Source organism: Centropristis striata, chromosome 19, assembly GCF_030273125.1.
Source record: "Centropristis striata isolate RG_2023a ecotype Rhode Island chromosome 19, C.striata_1.0, whole genome shotgun sequence".
NCBI lineage: Eukaryota > Metazoa > Chordata > Actinopteri > Perciformes > Serranidae > Centropristis > Centropristis striata.
Window position 1 is genome coordinate 6,555,026 of NC_081535.1, and position 9,414 is coordinate 6,564,439.

Below are 9,414 nucleotides of genomic sequence, written 5' to 3' on the forward strand. Positions count from 1 at the left end.
AGCTCGATTAAACTGTGCATGTAAACCCACTGAGTGTGTTAGTCTGGTGACCTGTCCAGGGTGTACCCTGTCTCTTGTCAGCTGGGATCAGCTCCAGCCCACTGGAACCTGACTTTGGATAATCTTCAGATAATAAGATGAACCTGACTTTGGTTATGAAGTTTGGGTACTGATCCTTTCATTCATCTTATTATCCAGTGCTCATCCAAAGGTGTGGATTGGAATATGCATGGACTTGTAAATGAAGAGCTTTAATTCCTTGCCTAGCTCTCAGTGAAGCCTCTTTGTTTTTCTCACTGGTTTAGTGCATGCATCAGTGCTGATGCTGTCCCAAACCCCCTGTCCATCTCACGCTCCATTTTACTCTCACTTGTGAACAAGACCCCAAGCCACTTGAACTGCTTTGCTCAGAACATTTGATATATCATAATGGAGAAAATGCATGGCAGCCCGCTGGTAAGAGAGCTTGTATGTTTCATGTAAAGCCACAGCTACTTTTTCCATTTTTGTATTTATGTCAGTATCCAAAAATGGTGAAAGAAGTAAAAGTGCCAATAGAACCATGTTAAAAACACTTTGTTACAAGTAAAAGCACAAGTGCATTTAAAATCTTACTGAAACAAGTGTCATCAACTCAATGTATTTAAAGTAAAAGTACTCAGAATAATGGCCCCTTTGACTGATATAGCCTACTTATTTCACCTACACCTCGATTCCCACACACTGCTGGCTGTACACTCTGCATTTCATCTTTTGTGAAATGTGTGCACATGTGAGCCTCTGAGGGGCCGTGCCAACAAACACTCTCTTAATTAGCATAATATGGTGATTGATTGGCCTAAATTACGCCTCAATTCTACTGGTGACACATTCAGACTTGATGATGCATTTAATGGCCCTCAACAACTTGTGTATTTATTGTGGAACATTCAGCCTAAGTGTTGCCTGTTTAAAAGCTCTGGGACAACTGTTACTACTCAATTGTCTTCTCTCTAATTACCGAAATAATAACTGCGATGGAAAGAAATGATTTCATCCACTTTTTATCCAAACAGGCGGAAAAACTGTTGCAATGTTGATATATTCTCCCCATGTCCTCCTCAGCAGGTGTTGCTTTGCGTTCGGAGCTGCAGCTTCCTTCCCCGTCAGACAGCTGAAAGGAGAACACTTGACAGAAAGAAAATATTCACTTCGCCGATTTGTCATCCTCCTTGTTCCACTCATCTGACTTGGGATGAGGAAGGGAAGGCGTAACAAGGGGGATATCTTTGGAATATCTGTTTAACATCCTAATTGGAAATGACAAGCACAGTGGCGCGTTCAGCCCTGCAGGGGAGATCAAAGAGTTGGAGCTCCGTGAGACACCGCAGTATGGATCGGAACCAAACCGATCCCCTCTCGCCTCGGCTAATTAACACCTGGCTCTTGCTAATTAGCTAAATCCACTGGCATTCCAGAAACGGCACACAAGAAAAAAAGAAGCAAAAAAAAAACAACTGTATAAGATTTACAACCCGATGTTGGACCTCAGTTGTGTCTCTAGAGTCTCTACCTGTCTGTAGGAGCAAATGTAGGAACAGGTGTTCTCCTCCCTCTGCTGTACCACACAGAGCGGCAAGTAAAATCGAAGCTGTGTGTTTGGGATTTTCAGCCAAGTGTTTTGTATTGCTAATACTGCCTGTTAAGTGGTCCCATTGGTGTTTTACTTGGCACATGATGTGTATGACAGTTCTAGTCAAAAATAATTGCTCCAGTCTCAGCATCTCCTCACTTGAACAATAACTTCATCACAACATGTTTACATTTCACTGCTTCAGACTTGACAAGCGAGATCAGCGAATGTGAAATTGTCAGGAGTTGCACCTCACCACAGGTTTTGTGTGTATTGTTGCGTTAAGGCATGAAAACCCAGAGTTTCTTTACAGAGATTGTCATTCAAAATGAATTTACCTACTATTGAGTTAGCATTGATAATCCGACGCAGCCTGACAAATAAGCCTCAAGGCTGTTTGGTAGACAGAATGAAGACTGTTGCAATGAAAAAGCATCTTGGTTTGGCTGCCTTGGCAACAAGAAAACAGTAATTATATTAAATGATATATCCTAGCGGGGTGCTTTCTGCTTGCGCTGATAAATTTTGAGGTTGATCACCTCTCAGAAATTATTATTCTGCCAACAAGTGCTGGAATATGAGAATAAACCAGTCATTATTCAACATACAGAGAGGGAAATTGCATTGGAAACTACTGGGTTTGATCTAATGACCTGCCCCACTTAAACTCAGATAAACACAAAAACATGAACCAGTGATATCCCATCAGGCTTGGAGTGCTTTCTTCCAGAGATGAAACAGCTATCATCCTGCAACAGAAACATCATATTAGACAGGCTGTTCTTATCCACTGTTTGTAGTTATACACAGCAAAAGTAATACAATGGAATTCGTAATTAAAACCTGTTATTGTAATCCAGGAGGTTCAGCTGATTACGTGACATATTAAAGTTTGTTGTTACACATCAGCCTCTAGTGGCGTAGTAATTATGAAATGACATGATGCAGAATAAAAATCATGTAGCAACCTTGTAATGGCCAGGAGTCCAATTGTATAGAAGCCTATGAGAAAATTACCCTCCTTCTCACTTTATTTACAACCTCAGTAAACATTTTCCTAAGGAGTTGATGGTCTCAATTACTTCTTCTCATCTACTTCAATACAGCATGATATTTAGTTTGTTAATTATGGTCCCAATTAGGAAATAATGTACGATAAAGTAGGGTATGCTTTAGGTTGGGGCTAACTTCTGATTGACTGGTCACTACCATGGCTAACACCGTGAAAGGGTCAAAGGTCTAAGGTGAAAACAGTGTGTTTTCACTTTATCAGAGTTAAGTGTAACATTTCTGTTGCTTATGTCTTGTTCTGTTTGCTGTTCAGTAAGAAAAAAACATACCAAGTTGAAGCATCAAGTTCGGCGTTACCGATGTCGCCATCTTGCTTTATGTCCGTCGCCATCTTTGTTTTTTGAAACCGGGAGAGACCGTATTTGGACAGGGATGGGTGTATCTAAAAATAAACTGTTAACGCCAAAACCAAATGTCTGTTACTTACCGGAAAAATTGAACAGCCGACTCCTTGGAGTGTCCATTGGTACAACCAAACGCTAAACAAGATATTTTTAAATCAACAAAATATTCAAATGAACTGAAAAAACACTGTGAAAGGGTCAAAGTTCTGAGATGAAACAAGTTCACGACTGTTTAGACGTAAACAGTGCCGTGGATGCACTTTGTTTTGCTTCGCTTCTATCCTGATTGACAGCTCACCGTGTAAGCAACCCATCAATCAAATGTAGCCACGCCCCAAATGATACCCTGCTTTAACGTCTATTTTCTTCTAAATGGAACCATTATTTACACAATTAACATCATATTGTCTTAAAGAAGACTTGAAACTAGCGATTGAGACTATAATGTTGCCATGATAACTTTTTCTGAGGTAATAAATCAAGTGACAAGTAGTCTCATTTTGTATTGAGATAGATAGGACCGGAGTTCTTTTGCAACTGCTGTTGGCGACAATCTTTCAAAATTATAACAGGTGTCGCCAACAGCTGTTGTAATTTTGAAAGATTGCAGGCTTAAGGCTCAGTTGGTAGAGCGTTCGCCCAGTAACTGGGTGGTTGGTAGTTCGATCCCCGACCATGGCAGCTACATGTTGAAGTATCTTTGAGCAAGATACTGAACCCCAAATTGGTCCTGATGCTGCGTTCATCGGTGTGTAAATGAATTCCCAATGGTGGCAGGTGGCACCAGTCTGAATGTGTGTGTAAATGGGTGAATGAGCGTAGTGTGTAGTGTAGAGCGCTTTGGATAAAAGCGATTATAAGTGCACTCCATTTACCATTTAAGGCATTCTTAAGGTTTACTTCACTGCTCAGACTGGGAGGTTGCCACCTGGATAATTCCAAAAACTGGCAACTCACACCAAAACCTTTTAGATTGATAAATATCAATATGAACTGTTCCTTCCACCATGTGTTTAAAACAGCAATTGTCATGTCTTTAAACAGTGATCACAGAACTGTTTCATGAAACACATTAAACAGACGAGTCATATTTTGACATCAGCCATCACACGGACCCCATCGTGAGGACACACTTTAAACACAGCAAGAGAAAAATTCATTTTGTCAGTCTTAACTCAGTCATGGCCAATTCCTCTCACCATTCCCCTTTCCCTCACAAGTACTCTCTCAAGTTGGAGCCAATGTTTACCCAAGTGATGGAAATAGACTTAGCGTTCACTTTGGCGTGTCCATAGAGGAGGGAAGACGCTTTGAAAAGTCTATTGTAACGCTGACGCTTCAGGTAATGAGCGAAAGGACAGTCGTTCTGTTGGCTGATTACAGTCAGTAATTAAGACACTGATCCTGTAATTAAGCAGCGGCAGGTATCTTGTGCTCAGAATACATCATCTCTTTCGTCCCAGCAGTCAGTTTTTCCCTTTTTTCCAATTCTCACGAGAGAGCTGCTTGCACCAATATTGGAAAGAGGCACTTACTGCAGGTTATCAACTTTGAAAACAACTCTCTCTCCCCTGTGTTGTGGCGAGATTATGAATTTTGGCTGAGTCATTCTTTCAGTCAGTAGCTTTCATCTGTCCCTCCATCCCCGGTCAATCTGTTGAGCTGTTTGTTTGTCTGTCTCAGTGTTGTCAGCCTCATTCTCCGCCTAATCCTCTTCTCTCTCTCTCTCTCTCTCCCTTTCTCTCTCTTTTCTGTCTTTCTTTCTTTTTTTCTCACTCTCTCTCTCTCTCTCTTTTCTCTGCAGTGTCCAAGACAACCTGGACTGGCTTCAGGGCCTTCTTGCAGAGGCTCTTCTTCAACTTCAGTCCTGTATTTTAGTGCAGAGCTAATTTCACCCTGTCAAATATTTCAAATGATTTCCCTGCCACCACTGCAGGGCCAGAACTTCATGCATCATGTCGCAGCTTAGTTGAAGCATAGAATATGATGTGGTTAGACAAAATGTCACTCGCAGGGCCCGTTCTCTGACAGAAGCTCTCTTCTAGAGTTCAAGGACGAAAAAAAATCCCCACATCTTGTAGATAATTAAAGGATAGTTAGAGCTTTAGTTGAAATGACAGCTGTTTTTTTTATATTTTATAATTATGCACGGTGATTGTTCTTGTAAAGTGTTTATTTATGCAATTGCATTTAATCAGTTTTAAACGAAACAGTAAAGCTAGAAGAAATATGAGACATGGCATATTTTGCGACATTAGTATAATTAAAACACGCGACAGAGACAAATAGACAAATGTATGATCAAAAAAAATTGGACCACAGAATGAAAGTGTCCATTTAGAAAAGAAAACATGTGGAAGTCTGGTTCATTGTATTCCTCTCTATACATGCAATATGGCTCAATTAATTGATTTATTGTTGGTTTTAGTTAATTTCTTTAAAATGAGAAAATAAGAAAGATATGCACATTCAGAAACTAGGGGGATTGACGAATATAATAATTAATTCATCAAGAAGCATGTAGGTAGGCTATACTGGCCATTAAAAAAGCACAGTATAATATTTTTTTCTCATTTTTTTTCCAGGTTGATAGTTGTTTTTTTTTTTAGAAAAGAAACTTATTTCTCAAAGTGATAAATAGGACATGGTTTTCTTTTTACTTCACCTTGTCGTACAGGTCAACAGGTCTGAAATTCATTGACTATGACAATGAAATTGTTATCTTCCTTGCCAGCTTTTAGGACACAGTTATAGAAATGTCTCATTTCATCTTTAACCTAAAAGCAAGATTCTATCTGGGGTCTTTTTCTTTTCATTTCTTCTGTTTGTTCTTGCTTGTGTGTTTCTTGTGTGTGCTGTTTATTTGTTGTTCTCTTGTTTTCTGTTTCTCTTTTTTGAAGAGTATTGATGTCATTTCAAAAAGGGGAGGAGTCTCAATAAGCTTTCCTTCCACTGTAATTACAGTCATAATCTAACTAAACTGATACATAAAGGACAACAAGCCTTAATATAGCAGTAAACAATTATTTGCTATGTAAAGATATGTGGAGTAACGGCATCCTGACCAGGAAATGTAGTCAGGCTCCCTGTCTGTGTGTTGTAATCCCAGTTGTGCATGCATGTTGTGCATTTGAGGCGCATAAATTCACCCAAAACTTTTTTCACCAAGACAGTTCCAGGGCCGGTTCGGGGAATAATCACGAACCAGTTCCTGGCATTTCGACGGCCAAAGAACCCTTTCTCAGCGGAAAACTGGTTCTAGAATGGAACCAACTCTTTTCTGATCTTGAATCATGAACCACTTATGTCAGGGTGACCAACAAGACCAATTAAAACATGTATTATGAATTTCATTTGTTTAACTGCAATGGGATCGATGCGGGCTAGCGTTAGCGGGCTAGCATTAGCTTACAACAAAGGCTAAAATCAACATCTTTCGTTCAGTGTTAATAAGAACGTAATCGCCGCCCAAAGCGATCAAGACGAGCAGCACAATTGTGTTGTACATGTCTTGTTTGGTTGCCAATGTAGCCTCACAAAGCCTGGAGCAACATTTGTAAAGAGATGATGTAGTCCACCAAATGGGTTCTGAGAAAGATTGCAAGGTGAATCATCTTTGAACCAGCACCAGCCAAGCACAAGAACTAGGTTCATGGTGGCCGAAAAAGGGTTAACAGCTTGTTAAAAAGGGATGCAGAGGGCTCAGACTCTGACCACAGACATGCTCTGACTGGCTGTCAGGTTATATACAAATTATAGTGTATTAGTGTTCAGAAGTAAACATACAAACTAGTTTAAAATTATACTCAAGCACAGTAGTTGAGTATTTATACACAGTACATTCTGCCACTGCTCATGTGTATCATTGTTTTCTGTTTTCTATGTATTGGGGTCCTGGGGAGACCAGTTTAAGTACCTAATTTTGCCAATGCAGTTTAAATAGGGGTTAGTGATTGGGGGTTAGAGTAAGGTTAGCTTTCAAGTACTAATGTGGATTATATTGGGGATAAAAGCTGCAATTTGTCTGAAAGAAAAAAAAGTGTTTTCATGTTTTTATCTTATATGCAAATTAAGTCTAGTTTCCCTAAAACAACAATAATAATCTTTTTATATTATTATTTATTATACCCCAGATACCATTAATTACATAACTAATAATGTTTTGAGTTAATATTTTGCCATGATGGTTGTGCGGTCCCCAGGGACCCCAGTCGGTGGTCCCGGTATGTTAAATATGTTGGTAGGATGAGGGTTAAAGTTCAACTTTGATATGAAGTTTTTTGAAAAAAAAAATCATTGTGTGTTATTATCGTAAGTAGATTCTGTTGTTGTTATTTATTTGATGGAATAAAGTAAGAGCTTGATGTGGGGCCAGCACAGTGAAGTAATACAACTGTATTATTAATGAGTGGATAACTTCAAACAGACTAATAAATCAGAGACAGCAGGGGATTGGGTAATAATAAAAAATCAGGAGAATTAAAGGAACAGTGGGCTACGCCACCAGCAGAGCATTCAATAAAGCCTGTTTTTATATTGCTGCTGTGGCATCTAGGAGGAGGATATTATGGATTTGGATGTATTGTACTGCTGGGTTCAAGTGTTGCTCATCGAGCGGCGTTATTGCCTCAGTAAATGTAGCGATACAGGAATGGTTCAGAATGTCCATCTGCAGAGAATGAGGTGTACACCGTGCAGTTACAGTAATTGGAAAAGCTGATACATTTGCAATCTGTGCACTTCACAACAAGCACAACAAAGGCTTATTAATCAATTTAGCCTCTCCGGGGAGTGTGATATATTAAGATATTATTTGCCTTGACTTCTGAAAATCCTACGTGCAGAACTTGCAAGCATTTTTAAATACATCACAGATCCAGAGCTCTTTGCAAGTCGGGCTGTCCAAAACACAGCCCCCCCCTCTCTGTTTGATAACGGTGTTCAGTTTGAGCTTTGCAACTCCTTAAATGTTGAAGTGATGAGAGCTGAATTCTACTTGTTACTCTCCGGAGGCATGATTCAGTTCTTTAGAAGTTGGCGGCCTTGATGCAAACAAGAGCTTTACCAAAAATAACACGCCATAAACTTTCAAAGACAAAGTTTCTCTGTGTTTTTTTTTTTTTTTAATTGAAGTTAAGATTTATTTCCTGCATTGAGCTCATACATTCGGAGAGGGTTTTTTTTTTCTTTAATGGCGAGAAAAGAAGAGAGGAGGAGAGCACTCTGGAGCTTTGTTGGCAAAGACAGATTCAGGACGATAGAGGATTTCAATTCTTTTGTGCCCTTGAAGATGACCACAAATGACTTAGAGACTGCTGGAAGGAGAGATCAGATGCACTCTATTGCTTTAACTTGAACTTTTTTATTTCATTTTTAACCGCGTGTTTCCCCACAATGGATGCTGAGCATGTAGAATTTACACATCAATGAAATCTGATCTATTTCACTCACAGCTAAGGCCTAAGTACTAGAGGGAAATCTGCAGCCAATGGCTTCAAAAGGCCCAGTGACATACTTTCAATCATCTATCAAAAGAGAAAGATGAAACAAATTAACCCATTGAGACCTGCATAGAGTCATTTTTCCTTTTTCTATGTTGTAGGGGGATCTTTAGGGGGGAAATCAAAGTCAGCATGGGATGTCACCATCTGAAAACTGGGAACCTGGAGTCATAAATATGCAAGAAACATTATGTTTTTGTTTGGCACCTATTGAAATCATGACAGTTTTGATTGTATAAGGGCTTAGAACATTTTGATGGAAGTAAATGGTGGCCATTCCCATACTCAGTTATGCCTCATAAATTGTGCTATGTGCAATCATTTCTGACCACTAGAGAATTCATAACATTTTTTGAAAATACCACATTTGGACACCAAGACCTTGAGGAACGCCAAAGAAAAGCTTTGCTGTAATATGGTTTCAAGAACTTTTGACATTTTGGAGATTTCTGCAGGAATTGCAATACTTGGCCATTGATTGCTGCTGATTACTTCTATTTGGGAACTGCTGAGAAACCTCCTTATTGTTAACATACATGCTATACCTGTGAATGTCCTAGATCTCTAGTATTAATTGTTATGTTTCATAAAGATGTGATTGTCACAGCAGGTCAATGCTGCAGTGTAAATCCGTTGAAAATATATATGTAATATAAAGAAATTAATGCATGATTGCATGACCTGGCACAAGGTAGGATTTTTAGTTTTTATGGGAAAGGAAAAACTCATTAGACAAGTCAGTTTAGCATATCCGAAGCAGATGCTCTGGTTGGTATGATAACATTAGAATAGGAATCTGACCTCCCAAGTGTGCTCTTATATCAAAAGTAGAACATAACAGGAAATTACAGGACATTGAACTTTAGTTACATTGAAATAATGACGC